The 21,867-nt window shown below is 44.1% G+C and overlaps 1 long non-coding RNA gene and 1 pseudogene across 1 annotated transcript in view; one reads left to right on the top strand and one right to left on the bottom strand.

Moving 5' to 3' along the window:
- Window positions 1-21,867, bottom strand: part of LOC136837914 (uncharacterized) — a 61,249-nt gene that overhangs the window by 38,579 nt on the left and 803 nt on the right. The window contains exons 2-3 of the long non-coding RNA XR_010852814.1: window positions 12,257-12,716; window positions 4,541-4,680 (exon numbers count right to left, since the gene is read on the bottom strand). This is a non-coding gene — a long non-coding RNA (uncharacterized lncRNA). The remainder of the gene's footprint in view (window positions 1-4,540; window positions 4,681-12,256; window positions 12,717-21,867) is intronic.
- LOC136837904 (oxidative stress-responsive serine-rich protein 1-like) lies at window positions 9,677-11,070 on the top strand (annotated as a pseudogene).

Here is a 21,867-nt window from a genome sequence, read left to right as displayed (position 1 = left end):
CCTATGACAGTGAACAGTGGTGTTAAAAAGTGAACTGGTTGCCAAATTTGATTTTGTAATTTGTTTTATTTGACAAAGTAAAGAGTTGGTCTTCGTTCATTTCTTCTTCAGTTCGTATTTAATAGACAAAGTTTAACTTAAGTCAGACGATACCCAGCTCAGTAGATTGTCTTCTGATCAATTTTTTTCATGGAGAACAGAAGTTAAATCATGTTTACGGAAGTTACAGAAAAATCAGTTCACTAGAATAACAAAAGAAGAGTTGATTGATGCAATTCTAGCTGCAAATGAAGATGAAATAACAACTAGAGCGAGGCAGGAAGAAAAACTAGATTTGATAGTTAGTGAGTTGGCAGACCTGAGAGAGAGAGTCAGAAAAGAGAGCAAGAATAAAAGAATTGACAGAAGCAATTTGAAATTCAGTCAGAAATCCTTTTGCAGCAATCCAGTTATTTCTTGAACAACTTCACAGACAGAAGAGACAGACAAATCTTGTCTTGCTTCTTCCTCCTACTCAATCTTGAGGAACAGATCCTCTTGATCCTCCTCCACAGAAGAGAATAAAATTCAAAAGACATGGGAAGAAGATAGGAGTGGGACGTGAGGTTCTAAGTTGGTTTCCATCAATCAAGCACGATCTGCACGTGAGACATGGAGCAACATGTGACCCCTTCTCATCAAGGTAGACTCAAAGGCTATTCGGGACAGAATATTGGAAAAGTCTGTCAAAACTCCAGGACTTATCATGGTCATCTTATTTAAGAAGTTATATCAAGAAAGACACTAACCTGGGAGTAAGAAGAAAATGGAAAAGGCTGATTGAGGATGCCAACAGCGAAAAAAGAAAGAATAATGTAGGATGCAATTATGTCTAGACCACAAGGAGAGGGTATTGTACAGGGATAATGTAATAATAGATAGATGGCATCCTCACCATTTTTAGTAAGACCACAAAGTAATATAAGAATCATGAGAAATAATATAAACTCTGTGAAAACTAAAAAGAAAAAAAAGAGATGTTGAATTATTATTGAATTTTTATGATGTTATCTGTTTAAATGAAATAAAAACGAATTTGCTGTTGGTGAAACTTTCATTTGCCAAAATATGTTTCATACGTCAGTTATGACCGATCAAACAGTATTACATTGGAACTTGTGTGTTTATAAGACAGTATTTGAACAAGACAAGTATTTGATGTTGATGTATCAATTGCAGATCAGATATGGTTGACGATTAAAATGTATACCAGGTGTTTTTTGGAGCATGTAATATCTCCTCCTGCAGCGATTATTTGCGAGTAATTCCCTAGTTATAGCCAACAAACAGATTATATAAACAAGAAAAGATAAAAACTAGTGAAAATTAATGGATGATGTTTGTAATGGGTGATATGAATTGCAGGTTGGGACTTCCATTAGATTGAGCTCATTCTAAACGATTAGGCTTAGTTGATTATTTGTAATTTCCTTTATCCTCAAGATCTTCAAAAATACCCTAACTTCTGAATGACAATGCTGTAGCTATATTTGGTTTGTGTGTAGAAGAACAGTTACTTATTGTTAATAATTTAAAAACACCTTATTCTTATTACCAAAGCAGAAAGACATTTAAAGCAGGGAGAAAACTTTTCTGAAATTGACACATGTATCGTATCAAAGAAGCTGGTTAAGTTTATCACCGATTTTAAATAATTGATAATGATTTATTACCAACAAATCATAAATCCTATTTCAGTTGTGTTAACCTCCAGAATCTCTATTGAGTCGATTGAGTTAGAGCATCAGAGTTTGGCATGCATGGAGCAGAGGGTAGTGACATATCAACAACGTGCAATCACTAACCAAACGGTCAATTCAGATTCAAAAGACAGACGGTGATGTGTTTCGGGACAGCCAATCAGTGGAATCACAGAGTGGAGCTAGGTAGGGAAGAGGATATCCAATGTTTTCTTCAGCCTTACGAGTTAGCAATACTTTTTGATGACTGAATTTCCACTAGTGTATCTTTGAGAATCCTGAAGAAATTTTAATAAATAATGACCAGAGTAGATGGGATAGATTGTTGGAGGAGAATGATAAATAAGGGTTGAGTATTTTGGGTGCAATTGATTGTTAAAGGTCAAATTATAGAGGACCCAAAAATTAGGCCAGACTTAAGCCGAGTGATGAGCAATTCAAAGAATATTTTGAGCAAATATTTAACCCTCCTAATGTAGACAGTCTTAATATAGACGATTTTCATTCAGATGTAACTATACCTGTATTAGACGATCCTATTACTCCAGCTGAGGTACAGACTCAGGTACAAAGGTTAAAGCCCAATAAAGCCAGTGGACCTGACGGTCAGAAAGGTTTGTTCAAGATGTTACCGTTTGAGTGGATCATGCTAATTGCTACATTATTTAATCATTTATTTTTGTCAAGTTCTTACCCATTAAGTTGGATAGCAGCAAAGATGCATACAATATTCAAACGAGGAAGTAGGGCTGCTCGGGTAATTACAGAGGCATTAATGTAATTAATAAAGTATAGCTAAGATTTAGAGATATGGTCTCATGTGCTCGTCTTAGTCAGTGGTTTTAAAACGTGTAGGAGCAAGCAGGAAGTCATTGGGGAGGATGAGAGAGCATATAGTAACTTTGAGGCTATTAATGGACGTAGCTAGGAGGAAGAAACTGAAGCTTTTTGTAACCTTTGTTGATTTTAGAAGAGCTTATGATTGTGTGCCTAGACAAAGTTATTTTCTGTGCTGAAACGAATGGGATGTGGGATGACTATGCTTTTAGCATTGGTGGCTGTATATCGTTGCACAAATAGTGTGATTGGTACCTCTCTCCTTTTGCTACTGTTGGTGTCGCCAAGGCTCACCTACTTCATGTATTTTATTTGTTTTATATGTAAATGATATGATACAAATGGTAAAACGTAACTAGACTTTATATGGTTTTCTTCCACTTGAGTTGCATATTATGGTCAAATGATGGATGACACTGTCCTCCTATCCACTACAAAGGATGTTTGTATGGAACATAAAATAAGGATTTTGTATGAATTTTGTAATTCTATGGGATGATTATTAATGACATAAAACTAAATTTATGGTGATTAATGGTACTAGGAAGACAAAGAAGGATAGTATGTAATTCTGATGTGATTAGTTACTGTAATCAGTATATTTATCTGGGCAGTCATTTTACTGGATGATGGTTCTCTAAAACAGCTAAACAGCATGCAATAAGTAAAATGTGTCATACTCTGAAAGTTATTTCATTTATAAGTAGAAACAATGATGTGCCATTTTTAGTTAAGAAGAAAATTTTTGATGCTGCTATTATGTCAACTATATTATATTCATGAGTCATGGCTAAATGGTGATATTAAACCCATCGAAAAGCAATATAAATGGTGTATTAAACAACTTTTGGGGTCAGCAAAAACTACTAATAATGACGTATGTATGGTAGAACTGGGACTTTGTTCGATGTGGGCATTAATAAAATCAAGAAAATAGGAATTTTATTTTAAAAGATGTGGCTTGAAAGGATAATATGGATGATGACCCTTTGATTCATGCCATGCGAATAGTGATGAACTATAATGACTTTGTTTCAATTTAATATTACAAAACCTTATCTCTGATAATACTGATTTGATATTGAGGAAGGAATTATGAACTGCAATTAAAGGTCAAAACTACAATTCCAATAGGATTGTGTTTTATAAAACTGTTTTGCAGATTTAGTCGTTCATGACATTTATAAAAACCAATTAAGACTTAATGAAATAGAACGTGTATCATGGGGAAGAGTGTGGAAAGTGCTCATTCATTGGGGTTGAACAGATCGGTGGAACAGAAGAGGTGGAATGGTCTGCCAATGGATGAAAGGTTGTGTTCATGTCGGTGAGATCCAGACAGAGGCTCATGTCATTGAAAATTGTCCACTTTAACGTAACATATCAGGCAGACGTATAACGTTACCACAGCTTCAGACTTGCTAGTAACCAGAACCGATTATGAAAAGTATTAAAATTTTAAAATGAGTTTCTTTCTTTGTATTGAATTTTGACATTTTATAATGGGTAAAATGTAATTACAGGAACTTGTTGATGATGCATAGTTAAATTGTTTTTTTTAGTTTTAGTACAAGAATGTGTAATTGAAATTCATTTAGTTTAATAAGAGATTGTACAAAATTATGTTTACTTTTTATAATTTGGACCAAATACTCTTTTGTAAAATTCATATTATTTTGTATTGTGGTCAATAAAAAATATCTATCTATCTATCTATCTATTGTAATATCATATTGCTTCAGTCAGTATACCTAAGTAGGCCTAGCCAAATATTTATACTATTACCATTTCCAAAATATAGCATGAATCAGTTATTCATAAAGTGGAGCAAACTCCAGTTAATCCGTTTCATACCCCTAAAAGTATTAACAAAAATGCATTTTATACAGAATAATAGTTTTACAAAACAATGAAAAATATGAAAGACGAACGAATAGAATGATGAATAGTTAACGTCACAGTACCTTTATCGAGGACTTTTTGGCGCGTGGAAGACGGTGAGGAGTGGGTTAGTTCGGAAGGGTAGTCCTTTTTCATGGAAACATGAGGTAACGAACTTTTTGGACCTGGCTGTGGCTCGGTGGGTGTCTGTTTCACCAACATCCTGTCCAGAGACACTTAGTTATTGCCTACATTTTAAAATTTGGAGTGTCACATCACAATTTCATTACAGATGATACTGGCATGGGTTGCTATTGCTATGAAACTTTAGAGATAAGCAAATATTTTGCACATACGATAGGGTCGCAATACCAGGTGATAAGACATAATATTCCTCGTTACATATGAAATGAATTCTCTCCTCTCTCCTTAGTCAGTTGCACATTACGCCTAAATTTCCATTTGGTCAGGTCACTAACTTCACCTTTTCCTATGATTTCGAGGGCCTCCTTACTGACCTTTGTTGTGCCGTTTCCATATCTACACCTTTTCTGGCCAACTCTTCCTTATCTCTTCTTGTTACAGATCCAAACCATCTCTGTTTTTTTTTTCTCTCTGTCTGCTGAATACCCCTTCCTCACCACAACTTCCTCTAAACCTTAGCATTATACATTCTCACTTTTGCAAAATCTCCTCCATTTCCTGTGAGTGCCAATTTCTCAGCTGTATAGAGTCATATAAACCTTAGGTATGCATAGGTTTTACCTTGTTGCCAAAAGGGATACTTTAGTTTACCATTAGCCCAAGAAATTCTTCCTACTTGATCCACCATTGAGAGATTATCAAAGGATATTTTTGTATTTACACAGTAGACAAAGACCTGAATTTCAGAAAATTTCTAGTGCAAAGGTGTTACAGTTACTGTGATGTTGGTGGTTTACCTACCAAATGTTTTAACAGTAATTGCAGTTACAAAAAGGGAAGGCCTTTAATGCTTCCATGACTTGAGGGCCGGCACCCAGTATTGCAATGTGCATTTTTAAATCTACGGCCATTTCATTCTTACAAGAGGTACACGTATGAAAGTGCCGTTACCAACTGCTTCCCTTATTTTTGTCTGGTTTTTGGAGCGATATACAAGCAAAGGCTTAATTTTAAAGTCCCTAATTGTATTCGCATACGACAATAAAGTTCGCCTGTCCTTCTTTGACTTGTATTCTGGCAGTATTTTGTGAATGATGTAGGTCCTCTTTGGCATTTTCTGTACGTACTCCTTAAATTTTGCTAACAAATTTATCTATGGCATTTTTGTTAGAACTGGCAGCCTCCCAATGCCTGACTGCACTAGTGTGTCACTTCTCTTGTTAAACTTTCCAAAGCAACCTTTACTAGCCTTGAAGGCATCACTACCTTGCATCAGCACTTGTTCCAGGGTTTGTTTGCGATGTCAGCATGCAGCTGCTTTGCTTTTTCATTGAAGGTGTCCCCAGAAATACTATCATCAGCCAGCTATTTTTTGTTTATCCAGGTCAACAACAATTTTTCTACCTCCTCAGTTGTGTATGGTCTTTGTTTTTCAAGTACTTTGACCCCTTTTGCAACATCAACTCCTCTGATAGCCTCTATTTTTTAGTGTGATGCAGATTGTAGGCTTTGGCATACCAGAGACATGGCAAGATCAGACACGTGAACCTCACTCATGTTTTGCTGTCAGATATTTTCACCTCAATTGTGGCTCTTACCACTTTTATTTTTGGTTTGCTGCTATCACTCCCCTTCTTCCACCCCAGGGGAACTTATTTATAAGGCACAGCACATTATAATGATGACAGCATATTAAAAAACACCAGAGCAACATGAACATTTACAACGAATTTTAGCGTAATTATGCACCGAAAAAGAGCCACAGGTAAACTGCCCCACTCGCCCTTCCCATCAGCAAGCACGAAAGAGGGACACGTCTCGTACAGGTTCCGAACCGTGGTATACATTCCATCAAACTGCCATTAGTTGTTTCAGAAGAGAAGATATGCTCAACAGTAGGGCCCCTTTTTTGTTTTACTCAGTATATTTGAGAGCAGAATTGTTTGAGAAGGGAGGCATATTTGAACCAAGGTTGCACTGTCTCTCTGTACTGGTGCCCAAATAATTTCCCCGTATTAGGCATGTTTTGTCATTTTTCTATGCAATGGAGTGAAGGTTGTGTATTACCGGTAAGAAGATCTTTTTTGGAAATTGTCCTTATTACACTGCTGTTTTTCAAGATAATTGTGTTGAAAACAATGTTTTCATATAAGCAACTTACCAAGTGATTACTTGTGCGGTAACTTTTTAAAAAATTCGTGGTAGTGCTTCTTCTGTTTTGTGTAAGTGACAGGCCCCGCCAACTATCAGGGAACACAGGGAACAACCTGGCAGGTAAGGTCAGTTTGTTTCTGCCGGCTCTGGTACACACATCAGTGCCATTTACAGATGCTTTTTTTTTTTTTATTGTTTTTTTAGTTGTCTTTGCGGATTTTCGTGAAGTACAATTACCTTGTTCTGCTTGCGCAGCAGGCCACTGATAGTTTATCATCACATTTTGAGTAGTTCCCTAGTTTTTTTTTGAATTATGTCAGATTCTAGCAGTTCGAGTATTCGCTATTGGCTGCAAGACTAGGCTCACAAAAGCTTGTTATGAGCCTCTTCCAGTCTGTAGTAAATGTAGGAGGCAAGAGCATAACATTGAGAAAACTTGCAGTGAATGTTCCTCATGGCACTGTAAACAATGGAAAATTCTAAAGTCTCACACAGACAAATTAGAGAGATAGGAAGAGGAAAGCGGCTTCCAGAGCTGAAAGACGTTCTCATAGTGTGGAAGCTATGCCTAAACCTAGTTTACAGGTTATTCCTGTTCCTACTGTATCCTATTCCTTGCCCTCCCACTATTCAACCTCCTACTCCCGTGCCTGGCTCCCTTGCTTCCAACCCTGATTCCATTTCCAGTCTCGAATCCAGCTTTGGCAAGAAAATTAGCCTTGTAGCAAGTACAGTGGCAGAGTTAGGAGAGTCACTTTAAGCAATAATGGACGAAGTGTTCTCCGATAAAGTGACGAGTGAGAGTGCAGTGTCAGTGGAGGAGGTGGCTTTCTGTCCCGCCGGTTCCAGTTCTCCTAGACTAAGGTCCCTGCCCTGCTCCCCTAAACCTGGGAGAAGACATACCCAAAGTCCAAGGGAGGCCAGTGGGTTTTGTCCACAGGTAGTCGCCCCCACTGCCGCTCCTGTTGCACAGTCCCAGGTGTTGGCAGAGAGCTATTGGAAAGGCGTGTCTTTGGATATTCAGCATTTATCCTCAAGCTCCTCTGATGACTACGGTGTGGACAGGAGGCACCACAAACAGGTCCTTGACCCTTCCCGACTGCTTAAGCGCCCTCCTGAGGGTGTTGGTCGCCGTCCAGGCCTGCTCCCTGTTAAGTGGTATGAGAAGTCTACTAGCAGTCCCCAGCCTTCTTGTGGCCACACCTTCTGTCTCTGACCGTCCATCAGTGTCCACTTCTGTCTACACGGGACAATCTGGAGGCCTTCCCACCTGAGCATCCACACCTGGCTCCCAAGCGCCCAGCAGCAGCTCATAATCGCTTGATGTCTGCTCCCAAACGTCTAACGCCGCTTTCCAAGCTCCAAGCGCCCACTCCCAGGCACCCATCTTCTCTTTCCTCGCTCAGAGACCGCGGTCTCCTTCAACTCCTCCAGTTAAGAACTGCACCACCGTCTCCTTCACCTTTGGACCATGATGAGCCTACTCTGGCTTCTATTAAGTGGCAGTTAGCCCAAATTATGGCGTTGTTAAAGAAAGCTCCTTCCACTCCCAAGACTTCTCAGGGGTGTTATCCTGTCCCTGGTCTCCTCAGAGGAGGAAGAGGTTGACCAAGAACCTGCGCCTCCTTCAGCTTATGCTGCTTCCCACATTTTTCACCTCACCTGCCCCATCATCGCCTGCATCAACCTTTTTAATGAGGAATCAACCGAATGACGGAACAAGACTTCCCAAGATGGTACTTTTTTCGTCTTCTAAGAAGTCCTTCAAGAAGATGGGAGACTGGCTCCAGTCAGAGCTCTTAGACACTATCTGAAGAGAACAGAAAAGATCAGGGGTCCATCCAGTAACCCCTGGTGTTCGGAGAAGAACCAATCTCATCTTCTGTCAAAGAATGCTTTCAGAGGCACATTCCCAGATCCAGGCAGATGTTTGACCAAATTTTAAAGTGAAAGCTCATGATATCAGAGCGGTGTCAGCCTCTTTGGCTTTCAGGCATATGTTCCTGACATCCATTATTCAATCAACCTGTTGGAAGTGCAGGTTATTTTCCCCTCTCACTATCTGAAGGCAGTGGAGACAGTGTACGGGGATTGCAGTATCTTGGGAACATTATCTGGATGGCAATGTATTGGGTGAGGAATTATAGGAAGCACTGTTTCTCCTATTAACTCTTCACCTTGGTGTAGGGTTTTCAAGTTTTGGGGAGCCTGGGGGTACAATGTACCAGTCTTAGTGGATAGGTTGAGTTGTTTTTTATAAGTGTTTTCATAGTAGGTGACAGCGTCTGGTTGTTTTTTTAATTCTGGTACTGCCCAGGCCAAGGGCACCTTTTGTAGCATGGCTAGCCATCAGGCTTTTCTTCTGCAGCAAAGCTCCCACTACGGATTAAGACGAGCACCAAACACAGGCAGTGTTCACCTGCAGTAGCTCTCTTACCAGGCAGGGAAACAACAAGCGTTGCACTCAGTGCTGGCAAATTTTCTACTTCAAAGTCATTACCAGGCCTTAATGTTTTGGAGGAGAATATGCCCATGTATCCCACCTCCATTCAGTGTGAGGATTCAGCAATATTCATAATAAAATTAAGTTTCATATAAACCTACCAGGCAATTACAGAATCAGAGCCCGCCCTCTTCCCCTCTTGTGGACATAAGGGCACAAACAAACTGAGCTTATCTGCCAGGTTGTTTCCCGTGTTCCCCAATAGTGGGTGGGGGCTGTCACCTACACAAAACAGAGGTGCCACCGCGAATTATTTAAAAAGTTGCCGTGCGAGTTAAAAACACTAGCCTTGTAATTACTTGGTAAGTATATATGAAAATTAATTTTATTATGAAAATATCATTTGCAGAAGCTGTTTAATATATTTTTACTGTATATTGTTAGGTATTGGTATATTTTTTAAGAATGGAATATAATTTTTGTCCCATTCTTTTTCCATTCACTAAAATTATCTCAGTTGGTACTTACTTGTAACTTCCAAAATGTTTAAAGTAACCCATTTTCTCTCGTCGTTCCAGATGGCATCAGTAAGCAAGGGTGAGGATATTGTCAGGGTAGAAGAGAAAGTGGGAGAAAATAAATCCATCTCCAACCCTGCTTTGCACTGTGTGCCTCCTCTGCTCCCAGTGAAGAGCCTCAGTCTGTCCCTGAACGCTATAAGCTTCTCCCTCTCAAGGGAGGAGGTTGTCCAGATCCTCAAAGAAGTCAAGAACGATCAGGAGAATGGGAAGGAGAGTGAGGCCACCCTCAGCGACATCACTTGCGAAGGCTGTGCGCGTCAGCGTGGCGAGCCCCGCGCTCCCCGGACGCGAGATTGTCGTGGCTTGCGGGTGGAAAAGCATCCTCCATTCTTAGAGTACTTGCTCACTAACCTGCAGCCGTCTCCTGCCAAAAAGAAGCCGTTGTTGAGAAAGAGCAAGCTGGCTGTCCTCGGCATCAAGTACGGCTCGGAAGTGCGGAGTGGGAGTTCCTCCGGAGTCGTATCCAGTTCAGTTAGTCCTTCCAAAGATGGTAGCGGTGGCAAGGATTTGCCCGAGGGCAAGAGGGTCGCCGAAACGTGCGAGGTCTCCAGTGTGCTTAATGATGTTTCTCCTTTGAAGAGAGGGAAAAATTCTTCGAGTACTTTCGAAGTTCCTAAGTCGTGTGTGTTCGAGTCCCTTAACAAAAAGACGGTGTCGGAAGACTTTGCAAGCATGTCACAGAGTAGTAGCCTTTGTAGTGATATTAGAAGTAGTGTTCCGATCAAGAAGCTCTAGTTCTCGCTCCACGGATGTAAGCATCGCGGGCAGCCCAAGTCCCGGAGGGCCCTGTACAAGCGAAAGTGCCGAGACAGCTGCCGGAAGGTGAGCTGCCAGATCTGAAGAGTTTGTCGCTGTCGGAGAACTCGGAAACTGCCATCTACCGCTCGTGCTCACAGCAGGCCCGCAGCCCGGACTACGAGGACGTCATGATGGATGAGTTGGCTGCGTACCTAAATAATTTTCTGTACCTCCCAAAGAAAATAGTCTCACATGGCAGAAATGATGTACAGTATACATGAAAGCATTTTATACTTAGGTTACAGTCTATACATACACACACACACATATATATATATATATATATATATATATATATATATATATATATATATATATATATATATATATATATATATATATATATATATATATATACTGTATATGATTTATAATTGCATCATTAATCTTTTGTATCAATTTTTCCTTTCATTGTAATCCTTTGTGTTACTTGGTGCTGGAAGTGTTATGTTCAGCATTTTTTGTCAATTGCCCTTTTTTTTTCATAGAATAAGACTTATTTTCAAATGCTAGTTAAGTTCCCCCTGTAGTCTTACTGAAGAAGGCTTCCAAAGGTTTTTTGCCACTTACAGTTTAAGTAACTTTTACGATCGTACGAGTACCCGTTGAGCAATTGGTCAGTTTTAGTTACTAAAATATAATAATCCATTGAAGGTATTCTCTTCGGAAGTGATAGCATTAAAATGTCGAGTGAATTGTGGTGTAATTATAATTAGTCCAATACTCTTCTTCGTTTTAACGTGCTTTTATACCCATTTTTATATGGGGTAAGCACGGTGCCTTCTTTGAAGGACTCTGATTTGGCGGTGGGGTAGGCCGTAACCTCGACCGGCTGCCCTGCCTGACATCGCTTAGACCCCGGTACCGAACCGGTACCGAACGTGTACATGTATTACCGAAACCCCAGCTCCCTTACACTGAAAATTAAAATTTAGATTTGGAGTGAAGAAACGATTGTCTTCTACATGAGCTTGCAATCTTCCCTGGCACCTGCTGACGACTCTGGTATTAACAAGACGATATATATACTGTAGATACACATAAATATACATATCAGGAAAATTTTTCTTCTATTTTTCAATGGTAATGTTCGACACTTTCATTCGTTTCATTCCCAGGTTACCGTGGTAGCTACAGAATACAGTCTGTTTTGAAATTATAGCCTCTGCAAAGGACAGGAAGTTCATTTAACAATTAGCTCTTCGTTGGGTGAGTCGGTAGAGCTGCAGACTGTCAATCGATGGGCCGGAGTTCAATTCCCCGGCCGGCTGATGAAGAGTTCGAGGAATTTATTTCTGGGGATAGAAATTCATTTCTCACTATAAGGTGGTTTGGATTCCACAATAATCTGTAGGTCCCATTGCTAAGTAACCAATTGGTCCTTAGCCACATAAAATAAGTCTAATCCTTTGGGCCAGCCCTAGGAGAGCTGTTAATCAGCTCAGTGGTCTGGTAAAACTAAGATATACTTCTTCCTTTCATTTAACAGTTAGTCTTCAAAGAATAGTAGTACACTGGTTTGTAATTGGCACTGGTTACTGATGCAGAAAAAATGTTATATTATTGAGAATCATACCTTTGATATGTGCTGTTTATATTAGAAGCCCTAATTTACCTTTTTCAAAATAAAGATATTGTAATTTTTAGCAGCACTGTTTCATTCTCAAAAGTGTTTTTACCTGGGAGAGGGTTGGTCTTGGAGTGAAGACACTTAAAGAGACGACACAGCTGTCGAGAAGGCTTTCTTGGGAGAACAGAGGTTGATGAATCCCTTTTTTATTATTCCTAGATATAGTTTTTCATTTCCTTAATACATAATTCTAAACTTAACATTACACACAGTCGTTCATATGTCTTCGTTTCACACTTTTTTCTGTCTTTTAGCTTCCCCAACTTCTTCTTCCTCGTTCTCTCGGCAAGCAGCCTCTCCTCCCGCTTCTGTTTGTCCAGATATAGATCCTTGTTCTTGAGGAGTTCCTCTTCCGTCGTGGGCTCGATGACCGTACCCATTTTCGTGACGACTGGCGGCATCGTCAGCTTTTGATGCTGCTTCTCGGGCACGAACATTCTGCACACGGGGGCTCTCGCTGATGCCTCAAAGTACTGAACTCTTGAAAAGGGGTACGGCAGTTCGCTCACCTGGGGAAGAGAATGAATGAATTCCAAAGATAGATATGAATGAATCGCAATCACTGAAAAATGAAATTTTTATGATAAATTAATGGGAGTTTTTAGCAATAAAATGATTTAACCTGGGCCTCATGCAAACAGAAATAAGTGACTGAGTCGTGAAAGGTGAGACCAGACACAGTTAAAGAAGTTGAACGGCAGATGAAACTATAAATTGCACATGGAAAAAAGGCATCAAGGGAATATACTTTAACTGTGGAGAACAATGCAAAAATAGAATATGTAATGTCTGTGCATTGTTTATGATGTAACCACTAAAGGATTTGCTGACAGATGAAGGCCCTCAGCAGCAACTAAGAACTTAACGTGAGGTTCGATATACAGTCTACGATGCTTAGAAGCCCATCCACACTTACTATACAATTACAAGAATGTAATGCATTGCCAGTACACTTACAGTATATGAGTGAACAAATGCATATTAGGAAGAGTTAGGAATAAAATTTGGCTAAATTGAGTTTTGTAAAAAAATTCAAGTTTTTTCACACAAACCCTTCGATCACTCGCAGTCCTGAATGTTCCATACATGAAAAACACCAGTCTTGTAAACAGATGATCAGAAAACATATCAAGAAAGTGTAACTGTCCTCGTTGTTTCATGGAAGGAACAATGTAAAATTGCCAAAGAAATAAGGTTAGTGGTGCACTTCAGACTAATTAATGGCAAGAACTAGGTGTTAGTACCTTCATACTAATTAATAGGTTATAATGAAGTTTTGTTGTAAAATCTAAAATTGTTTCACCATAAACCCATCAGTCATACAGGTCTGAAGTGAAATTAAGTGGGAGGCCGAGAAATTGATAGTTCAAGCCTTTGCAAGGATTTGACAGAATCAGTGGAGTACCTGGGTACATCTTGGGTCCAAAACACAGTCCACAGGAAGTAGTTGAACACCCTGAGTGGACTGTAAGCATTCTGTATTTATGATTTCAAATTAGTCACTGAAACCAACAAACAATCATGTGAAATGGCTTCGCTTTGAAAGACTCGTCTGTTATGAACATATACAAAGAAATGAACGAGGTGCAGTACTTTTGATGCCATTTGCAAACCATGATCCACAGAAGTAGTTGAACACCCTGAGTGGACTGTCGGCATTCTGTTATGATTTCAAATTAGTCACACAAACCAACAAGCAATCATGTGTGAAGTAGAAGCTCCTTTGAAGACTACGTCTGTTGTGAGCGTGCGAGAAATGAACAGGGTGCCGAAGTACTTTTAGTGCCATTTGCAAATCGCAGTCCACAGGAAGTAGTTGAACACCTGAGTGGACTGTAAGCATTCTGTATTTATGATTTCCGGTAGTCACTGAAACCAGCAAACAATCGTAGCGAGAAGTAGAGAAGCTCGCTTTACGAAGATTCATTCTGTTGTGGCCGTGCGAAATGAACGAGGGTGCAATTGCGTGCCGTTTGCAAAACTGTCCCACCATAACTAATGGTCCCAGGCCAACCTCATTCCCTTCATGCACCAACATCTCCAAGATAAAAACTGACAAAGGCTACAGCATCTCCATGTAATAACTGTATTTAGAAGGCCATTATCTTAATGCTCCTCCACAAGATACTGGAAGTTGAAAGGTCCCCCGACCTCATGCACAGTGACGTCTTCTGAAACCTCAGGCAGAGGATGATCTGCCTTAGAATATTGTATTCCAAAGACATTCTTCCTCTACTAATGCACAGACAGGAAAGTCTACTCACTGAACCTCAGTGACTGGCAGAAAAGCAGTCTTCGTAGATAGATGAGTAGGGCTGACCTTCAAAGCATCTCATAAGGGACACTGATGAAGATGGAATATACAGAAAGCTTGCATGTCATATGGGGCTTATCGCCAGTGAGTGGAAGTCACTTCAGGTGCCTTCTTCAGCGGTTATGGGTCCAGTTGTTACATAAGCCACAACCATAAGTCACGTTGATGCTCCAAACTCGGTCAACTCTACTGCTTTCATAGGATTGAGAAAGCAACAGACTTTTGACAGATAAGAGTATTAATGCAACTTCTGCTAGCAACTTGAGGCCCTATATATATCAGATCAGTCTTACACTGGAACAATGTTTCATTTGCCCCTATTTGAGTCTTCGTGAAAACACATAAAGCTGTCACTGGGCTAAAATAACAATTTTAAAATGGAATTGTATTTTTCTAACTATACAAACCCAAGGTCCTTTACATTTAGGGATTACTTTCTCAGGCGTGGGCTGGAAACGGCCGTTGAACTTTTAAAAAAGGTGGTTAGGCAGTTAACTACCGTCTGGTAGGCGGGGGTCCCGCCTGCCCGTATGCAAACATTCCAGTTTGCCTTTCGGCCCAGGTGTCAGCTTGAGGGGTGGCATGAGGTGAGCATGAAAACGTAATGTAAAGGACCTCAGGTTTGTGGATTACAGAAAATAGTACTAAAATGTAGCTAATCCCTGACACAATATACAAACCCTCGGTCCTTTACATTGGGGACACCCACCCCAGTTAGGAGAGTCTGATTAAGTCTCTATAGACTGACTGGAGTTCACCACCACCTTGTCTTCCTTCCTGGTCATGAGAGCGAGGAAGGGAAAAAAAACTGCCTCTGACAAAAGATCGGGTTGTAAGAAACGCAGGATCCAGTTGTCCAGACTAGATCCTTGCAAGAAGGAAGACGTCAGTTCATGCAAGTAGGCTAGGAAAAGATTTGACGTCGGATGACATGAGAGTAAATACAAGCGTGGGTTTGTCTTACAGTCCTTGGTCTCCTTCCTCCTTGCAAAGAGGTGAGGTGGAGTTATTTCTCAACCTGAACGGAGAAAGAACAGGAGCTCCTGACTGTGTGCGTTACCTGCATCAGAGCTGCCAGATCCAGCTTGTAATGGCATGTTCCTCCCTGCCCGTGGGAAGAGCCAGGTTGGGAAGGAGAGAGAGACCAGTCACTCCATTCCATTCTCCCAATCACAACGCTGTACAACTTAGGTGAGATGCAACCTGTGCCGTTGAGAGCTGGATAAGCTACTACACAACTTGTTGAGCAGCCACCACAGGACCCAAAGGAAAGTTCCAGGACTTGTGGTACAACATCCGGAGGTAGAAGGAGGTGAAGGTAGTCTGCTGGGACCACCTCCGCCTTCAGCACCCTGTAATGCAAACATATTCTTCCAGAATGCAAAGGGACGGACCAATGCGGACCTCGTAGCTCTCAGATAGAAGTGTACCCGTGTTGTCTTCTCCTGCAGCAGAAATCACCGCTCTCCATATCGTCTCACGAAACCAAGAAAGAGATGGTGTTCTTGGACACTTCTTGGTCGAGCCAGTACTAACAAAGTCGTCGAGCACTCAGGCCGGAGGTGTCGGAGTCCTCTTCCAGAAGAGCGTACGCACTCTAACTCTAACAGAACACATTAGCATCAAAGTCTAGGAGGAATCGTGAAGGACTCGAACTGACACGTCAGTGAAGGATTCTGAGTCTCGCTACGAAATCGAGACGAAATCGATAAGCAGTCCCCATCCCCTTGATGTTTAACATCAAAGAGAAAAGTGCATGAAGTTCGCCAACTCTCTTCGCCGATGCCAAGGCTAGCAGGAGACAGTCTTGAGGTCAGATCCCTGTCCTGGCGACTCTTAAGTAAGGAAACAAGTATGGTGCCTGAGTCAAATCCTCAACTTGTGAAGTCCACATCCCACTGGGGGCCTGAGATCCCTATGGGTGGGCAGAGACCTTTCGAAGCTTCTCATCAGTAGAGATATCCTCGAAAGAGGAGGATGTCTCTCCTTTCAGCCATAAGACTAGGCAGTGCTGTGTGACGGTGACCTTTCACGGCTGAAGCGGAGAGAAGCTTCTCTCGGCGGAAGATGAGGAAGTCCAGCGACCTGCTGAACAGAGGCTCCCGACCAGAGATACCCCTTCGACGACACCAACCGAAGACGGACCGCTTTCCCTGGTATACTGCTGCAGAGGATCGTCTGAGGGTATCCTACCATCTCTGTTGCTGCTGCGACGCGAAAAACCTCTTGCTCATGAGAGATGGTGGACAACCTCCAGCCGTGAAAGGTACAGAGAATGCACGCAGGTGGAACGCTCACGTGAGGTTGGCCCGCGGCAGATTTAGACCAGGGGAATCTCTCCAGCGCCTCGGAGAGAAGAGCTGGCAGGTCAGATACCAAATGACTGGGGCCATTTAGGTTATACCGAGCTCATTCTGAGACTCGGGGTGATCATTGCTCGGCTGATCACTCGGCAAATCAGGCAGAATGGCGGGAAGGCGTACATGTCGAGGTTGTCCCACGGATGCTGGAACACGTCCTCCGCAGCGGCCCATGGGTCCGGCACGACAGAACAGAAGACCTGGAGCTTTCTGTTGTGCCGGGTGGCAAACAGATCGATGGCTGGACGCCCCCACAGATCAAACAGCCTTTCCGCTATCTCCTGGTGGAGGGACCATTCGGTCCCTACCTAGTTCTAACAGCTAGCTTGTCTGCCACGACATTCCTCTTGCCTGGAATGTACCTGGCTGACAGCTCTACCAAGTGAGTCATATTACTCCATTGCACCACTGCATCTCGTCAACTGATGAAGCTGGCAGGACATGAGGCCCCCCTACTTGTTGACGTATGCCACTACGTGGTATTGCCGCTCATCAGTACCAAGTGTCCCATCACTCGATCCTGGAACTCTTGGAGGGGGCCAGAAAGGCCATATGAGTTCTAGGATGTTGATGTGGCGCTTGTCATCTGGTGCCACACTCCCGGTCAGCAGCTCCTCCAGGTGTGCGCCCCATCCCCTCGATGCGATCGTCCAGAACAGAAGCATGTCCCGGAGGGGGTGTGCAGAGATACTCCTATCAGAGGTTCCTGTCGTCTGTCCACCATGAAGGTCTCCTCACCTCCTCAGAAGGGATGAGGAAGGACTGGGGGTCTTGGGACTGGGACCAATACTCCTTTAGTCTCCACTGAAGAGAGACCACAGGTGAAGGCGCCCACAGTACTAGCTTCTCCAAAGGCGACTGGGTGACCGATGACATTTGCATTGCCAGGCTGGCTGCTCCTGTCATGATGGGAACAGCTGTGCTGCCTGCCTGAACTTGCTGATATGAGAGTCCGAGGGAAAGACTTTCGCTGCCACTGTGTCTATCAGCATGCCCAGGTACTTTATCCTCTGCTTGGGTGTGAGATCTGACTGTAGAGATTTACCACGATCCCTAGATCGCGGCAAAACTCCCGAGGCCAATCCTGTCCTGTACCAGCTGCCGAGCAGGAGCCCCACCAGGACCTTAGCTGTCCAAGATACCTCGGTAGACGTATCCCGTGCGAGTGGGCCCAAGCGACACAAGAGAGAAGACTCGTGAACACCTGGGAGTGGTCAGGCCCAAACAAAGTGCTGTGAACTGGAAGACCGTCTCCCCCGAGGACAAAGCGGAGATTGCGAGAGGAGCGGATGAATGGGCATTCAATATGCATCCTTCAGGTCCACGGTCCCGCTGTCCTTCGGCCCAGCGTTTGTCTACCACAGCGTCCACCAGCTCTCTAGGGATGAGGAGAGAGGCAACAAAGAGTTCATTCTAAGGGCAATTGCTGATTCAGGACCACTACAGACCTGGAGGCGACTACTTCGTTGAACCAGTTTGCCCACAGGTTCGCAGTCTGATGGGCAGGTAGGGAAATAGCCCTCCCTGGGCTTTGCACAGTCTCCCAAAACGGAGTCCTCCCAGTCGTTAGCACCCGAGGAAGGCGTTACCTACGATACTGTGAAGGACCACAGATTGAGCAGGAGACTGCGGGGAAGGCACATGGCGAGTGGCTTCAGGGTTGCAGCTTCTTGCTGGGAGAGGGAGTTACTCTCACTGATGAGTTGTGCAATGTCAGACCCGGATCCAGATAATTCAGGTCAGATCAACCTGCTTGGTCAGCAACGCCCCTTCAGATGGGTATGGCGCTTCTGGCGAGGCAGAGAAGAAGCTTGTCAGCGGCTCGAACAGTGAGCTGTCTTGCCAAGACACAAGACTGTTCCACTTGGTCCGAGGACCCCCTCGGCAGTCTGGACCCGCGGTAGCCCGAAGCCTTGGGTTCCTTCTTAGGTCCCCAAAGGATTCGAGGGGCGCAATGGGCCGATCCACAAGAGAAGAAGCGTGGTCCCTTCCCCGAGGTCATTGTGCTGACGAATCAGCGCGATAACCTCTGCAAAAGTCCTCTGTATCTCAGGAGTGTCTGCATCCTGGGGCAGAGGACCCTCAAGTCCTTCCAGGGTGCGTTCCTCCCGATCTACTCTCCCTACAGGAGGGAGAACCTCAGCAGACCCCGTGATCCTTCTTGGACCACGCGGGCGTAAGACCTGGTTGACCAAGGACAAGACCGGATCAAATGCGCCTGGAGTAAGGCTCTGGGAGAAAACTGCTTGGAGTTCTTCCTGTCTACTCATCCCCTGGAAGAAGCCGAGCGGAGGACAGGGGCGAGGAGGATCAGTGCTCCCACTGGCACTGGCAAGAACCAGCAGAGGCAGTAGGCTGGGCGGTCACCAACCCCCTTGAGTGGTAATGGCAGCCCGGGTTGGGAGACTGCCGCCTGGGAGAAGCAATCTCCCGAGGAGAGCGGAGCGGCTGCGTGCGAGCCGGCGTGAAACCTCCCAAGCCCAGGCGCTGCCCGGACACGTGGCTGGGGACTGGGGAGGAGCCGGGCGCGCCAGCTGGCTGGCGCGAGCACGCTAATCTTCTAGAAGCCCCAGTCTTCAACCAGGGCCGTGGCCTCTCGGGAGAGACTGAGCAGGGGACCTCTTCTCCACCTCTCCTGGCGTTCGGCATTTAGCTACGCGGCAGGTGTCGTGGACTCGCTGGCCTTCGAAGCAGGAGGTTTCTTAGGCACAGCGGGGGGGAGGGGGGGGGGGTGTGTGCAGACCTTGGTCTGCATGCCCTTGGCTCCCGATGTGACTGACCCAGAGGCCAGGCCAGCGGTTCCCTGATCTGAGGATCGGGAAGAGCCGACGAGAGATTCCACTGCCTTCCCTGTGGAAGGAGGCAGACCCTTAGAAGCCTCGGTGCGAGGTTTCTTGGGGGGGGGAGAAGCAGAAGAGGCAGCAGACGAAGACGATGACGATGATGAAGACAAAGACAGAATGACATTTTACAAGACCTCTTCTTCTTCTTCTTCACCATCTGCCTTAGGATCGCTGTTAAGTCCCCAAACCAGGCAGGCGCAGTTGAAGACTCAGGAACGGCAGGAGGGGCTGCAGCAGAAGGCACATCCCGGGAAGAGACCGCGGAGCTCGGGCCAGCACTTACCTGAGTGGGAGCAACCGCGTGTCGGCCAGGAACAAAAGTGGGCGGGGCCGGGAATGCAGGCGCCACCCCTCCCGCATGGATAGTCATGCCAGGCTGCGCCAGAGTCGATGGAATGGGGAGAGGAACAGACAAAGGGCCGGGCTGGATCATGAAGCGAGGAACTGCAGTCGTAGAAGCCAGGGTCAGCAACGGGGGCAGCGACAGTCACATCTGGGAAGGATGATGTCACCAAGTGGCGAGGCCTACTCACGTGAAGCAGGGCCAGAGAGCCAGGAGGCAGCAGTGCACTGCGTGTTGCGGCGGGAAGCCGAGGACACAGGTATCAAGGTGTGGAAGCTGCGATGCCGGGAGCTCACGCTGGTCTAGACATGGTGACGGATGTTGTGGTCGCTGTCGTTGCAGTGAGTGGTCACTGGGTGGTGGAGAGATTAGGTGCCAGTCCCTCCAGTGACGTGCCAGGTGGTAGGCAGGGTAGCCAGGTTGAAACGAGTCCATAGCCTGCTATCAGCCAGACCTGAAGCAAAGGAAGTGGGTTAGTTCGAGAGCCCTCCACCGCTCTGGAGGATAAAACTCCTCAGAGCGGGAAGAGACCTCTGAAGGATGTCGGTCCAACTCTCCCCCTGCGCCCCTTCTACAAGCGATGAAACAAAAGAGAGGGGAGAGTCCTCACCGGGGAGAGGGGAGCAAGAGGAAGCTCATGGGAGGAGAAACGGGCCCGACACATTCGCCACCAGCAGGTCGTCGGAAGCGTGATGTTTCCTCGGACGACTCCTTGAGTGAAACTACGCGGTAGCGTCCTCCTCCAGACTTCCTCCATTGCCACAAAGAGGACCAAACAACCTCACACAGGGCGTGCGCGATTACACCGCCTACCGCTGGGCCCGAGAGCATGTGGAGTCCTTTGTCGGTAGCTAGGTCGAGAAAAAATTCCTCTCCCACCCGGGACATACACGCTGAGATAGGAAGCTTAGTTGGTTTGTCCATGATTCGAATAAACAAAAAGTAAGATTCCCACCAAATTGTTGAAAAACGATCAGGCGAGAGAAGCGACAAGAACAACGTCCGTGCGCTACAACGGCTGGCGCAAGTGGAATGTTTCACATCCGGGCAGGCGGTACTCCCGCCTCCCGGACAACAGTTCTTTACCTAACCACCTTGTTTGAAGTTCAGCGGCCCGTTTCCAGCCCTACGCCTGAAGTAATCCCTAATGTAAAGGACAGAGAGTTTTGTATACTGTAATGGAACAAATTATATTTAATACAGATGTATTTCACCAACTATGAGGTCTACTGTCTACATAACATGTTTATGTCACCTCACCCAAAAGGACTGAGATTTCATACCATGTGGGCACTACATGTTAGATAATTATTATTATTATTATTATTAGAAGATGAAGAATTTACTCGTATGGGAAGAAGCCACAAAGGGCCACTGACTTGAAATTCAAGCTTCCATAGAATATTACTGTTCATTAGGAAGAAGTGAGAGGAAGTAAAGGGAAATACAGGAAAGAAGGAATCTCACTTATCAAAAAAGAAAAATAAATTAATAGATAGATAAAAATGTATTAAAATGCAAGGAGAATAGCGGCCAGGTAATGCATTGCATCAACTTGAACACTGAAGTTCCCTAGTGGAACGTCCTCAGGAGACTGTTCCACAGTACAAGAGTGTGAAGAGAATAAGGGCCTTTGCAGCAAAGAAGTTCTACAGCAGGTACATTTTGAATACTGGTGTTTCTGCTGTCCTGAACAGATAACATTACGCTATTACCAGATGGCATGAGCCTTCAGAACAGAAAAAGTCAAGTTTACCATAAAAGTTATGACTTCATAAGCCATAATAAACTGCAGATGCA

Source organism: Macrobrachium rosenbergii, unplaced genomic scaffold (genome assembly GCF_040412425.1).
Source record: "Macrobrachium rosenbergii isolate ZJJX-2024 unplaced genomic scaffold, ASM4041242v1 13890, whole genome shotgun sequence".
Lineage (NCBI taxonomy): Eukaryota > Metazoa > Arthropoda > Malacostraca > Decapoda > Palaemonidae > Macrobrachium > Macrobrachium rosenbergii.
Note: the sequence above shows the minus strand (reverse complement) of the source record. Positions and strands in the feature narration are given on the sequence as shown.